We start from the raw sequence: 3,516 nt of genomic DNA on the forward strand, positions 1-3,516 counted from the left end.
ATTCTTTCCTTTCTCTTCCATTAACATCTATCTGATGAACAGCTGGACTAAACTGTTGTTACGATCCTTTCTGGACTCATTCTGTGGTTCACTATTTTTTAAAAAGGAAATGTCAGTGTAAGTTTTGAGATAATTGATAACTGAATTATCCAAGCTGTTATTTGCCTTAAAAATATAAGTGGAGGAAATTGGAGTTTTTTTTTTTTTTTTTGATGCAGGTCATTGTCTCTGGAACAATTATAAATAGATTTTTAAAAAATCAATAGAAATTGATTAATTAAAATTAAAATGTCAATATAAACACAAACGTACGTAAACACTGTTGGTGCACAATTGTACCAACTGTTAGTTTGCTGTTATTTCTACGTGATAAACTGTGAGCACGACATAGGCCTACTTAGTATAATTGAATAACCAGCTCATGATTATTTAAATTAAATGCTTGATTTAATAAAAATAAATGTAAAGAGGGAGTGATTTAGGTAGCCTACAGCGCCCCCTGGAACAGAATAGATGCCACATTTGGTTTGTGTTTTTTTGGGCGGGGGTTTGGGAGGTGGTTGACACCACATTGTTTGGTAATAAAATCAAACCCTGGGTGTATGCATACACACACACACACTCACAGGCCAATTTAGTAAACTGATAAAGGTAGATTTGTTGTGAGGGCAGGGAGACAGGACCAGTCCTCCTCTGGCCAAATGGATCTAATAGGATTCATAAAGGGAGTTCACTTTTATTTTTTTAAAGGGCTGTAAAAGTTAGCCACGTATTTGTGTCATTTTAATGATGCAAAAACACTTACAAGTAAGCTGCCTCTGACAAAACTCAGTTAGATATGCCACACATTGTATCTTACTGATGTCACCACCTGTCACACTGACTTTCTCTACTGTGTTTATATGATAAGCAAAGATCTGATAAAAATGTAAAGAGGTGGAATTCATTCATCTGAGATGAATGCTCTCTGCCTTTTCACTGACAGTGTTTAGCCACTGACTGTACATAATGTACGTGTGCAGTCAATCAGTGAGGACGAAGCCACTCGATAGCTGCACATTGAGTTTGGCCACTCCTGTCGTCCACAGTGATGTCATGTTGCTCCGTCACACAGTTTGTAGACAGATGAAGGTAGATTAGATCCTCAGAACCTAACTTTCATTTAGAAATACAATAAATGGTATTTACCCAGAAACAGGAACTGCGCTCTTTCCGTCTGTGTGTCTTTTCTTTCTTTCTTTTCTCTCTCTCTCACACACACACACTTGGGATTTCTTGGAACGTCTTATGATGCTGCATAAAATAAATGACTTTTATAGGAGGAGTTTTTCCAGTGTGTCTTTGTATGTGCTGTGTTTTTATTTGCGTCTTTGTGTATTGGTGTGTGTGTGTTGTGTGTGTGGACTGAAGCTGATGATGATGTACAGCAGTTCTCAGTGGGAACCCCTGATCATGTCTGTAGAGATAACCCTGAAGGAAAGGCCTGTTGCTGGGATAGAAGATGAGAACAGGCAACCTCCTGCTGGGTCCCTGCTCTAAGAGCTTCTGTGCTACACTGCTGAACACCTACATGTAGAACCTTATATTTACCTCCTTCTTTGGAGCCTCACTCACTTCAGTCTGTTGACACTGAAATCGATGCCTATAGTCCTTAGATTTATAACTTAGACTTAGAACTTTAACAATAGGTTTGATAAAAAAAATATGATCTTAGTGAAAAATATTTTTATATTAACATTACAGCAGTTTTAAATGTTTTATTTTCAGAACAGGAGCAATCAAGGTCATATGTCTATCTGTTCGTCCGTCCATCCATCCATCCATCCATCCTTCCATCCATGGCTTATATGCGCACAGATAAAAAACCAGCTTTGTACACTTGCTTACAAAATTTCAGCCACATCTTCACCTCCTGACTGGCAGGAATAAAAGGTTGTTGTATGCAAAGATCAAATGTTTTCCAGCTGAAGTCTGGCTGCCCACAGGACAGATCAAATAGAGAATTAGGTCGGGAGTAATTGTGTCTTCAAGCAGAGACATGCATACTGATACTTATCTACTGTGCAACCACTGGAGAGGAGTCTGAGGATTCTATATTACATCAGCATGGCAACCACTCTTAGAGTCACCTAAAAGTATTTGTGTTTTCTTGTTTTTTTGTTCACTCGACATTTTATTAATTGATAAGAAAAACAGTTTTGTAAGTGTTTGTGTGTGTGTGTGTCTGTGTGTGTGTCCTTTAGAGTCTTTGATTGATTTGTCAAGACAGCCAGCACATGCTTAAGCATCAGCAGGCTGATCCAACTAATTAGACCCCTGCCTGTCCTCAGCCCAGCGTGAGTGGACTGTTTTAAGATTACCCACTGCAACATTGAGTCATTAAGTTCGTACATGCTCGTACAAAAAGGACCAGTTAAATAAACCCCACCTGGTCATCAACACAGTGACCACACTGCAATGAGAGACAGAGGCCGATACTGTATGTGTGTCTTTATGATCAAGCACATGAAGAGATTTAGAAGCCAGTGCATATGAAACAAGTTTATAAGGCTGGACTTTGTAATATGTACTTATACCCCACTGAATAGACCCTTGGATAACATTTTTATTTAGATGCTTAATTTGTAATAAAAAAATAGGTCAACCTTACTTAAAGATCATCCTTCATTTTCATTTCATATGTTAACTTCTCCATCTCCAGTGTATCGTCTATAATTGTCAGCCATTGTTTATGACGTAGCACTGATCTCCAACATGTAAGGTTTCTTCCAGATGTTCAGATACAGAACTGGAGTTTTTCATGTAGGGTGGATTACCAGTTTGGATTTTTCCAACGTGCATATTTAATTTCATCCATCTCTCTTTTCCCAATTAATCTTAACATTTAGTGTTGACTGTGTCTTAGACTTGGGTAAATTATGATACAAAATGTACAGGTCTTTATGTGTTGTTGTGCCTTATTTGTACGTATCCCAAATATATTACATGTATTTTGAAATTCTTGTATACTTTTTTATTTTATTCTTTTGAACATCTATGTATATGGCTGTTATTATATTCTTTTCCACCTTCTTCGATCTGAGGACATTTTTTTTCTGTAGACCATTGGAGACCACCCCCCAACCCAGGTGTATCTCGAACCATGCTTGATCCAATTTGTAAAGCTGATCTTTTGGTTTCTTTAGAGGAAGAGTTGAAAGCGATAAAACAAACTAAAACCATGCAAACGTCACGTCTTTTTGGTTTGTCCAGGGCACCTTGGCCAGCACCGATCAATTGCTTCCCTCTAGTGGCTACCTGTCTACAGTGCAATAATTTCTTGAAGTACAAGACACCACACAATTTTCGAGACATTTGAAATACAGATGAGCTACATTATTTTTACGGTTAGCAGTAAAAACAATGTGCGGTTTGGGGTGCAGTTTGTTTTGTCCCAGACTGTGAGTACCGGGCAAGCAATGTAAATAAATGCCATAAGGAGGGCAATGAAAAAAAAAAGGTTCTGCATTTTGTGTC

Source organism: Cynoglossus semilaevis, chromosome 9 (genome assembly GCF_000523025.1).
Source record: "Cynoglossus semilaevis isolate Cse_v1.0 chromosome 9, Cse_v1.0, whole genome shotgun sequence".
Classification (NCBI taxonomy): domain Eukaryota; kingdom Metazoa; phylum Chordata; class Actinopteri; order Pleuronectiformes; family Cynoglossidae; genus Cynoglossus; species Cynoglossus semilaevis.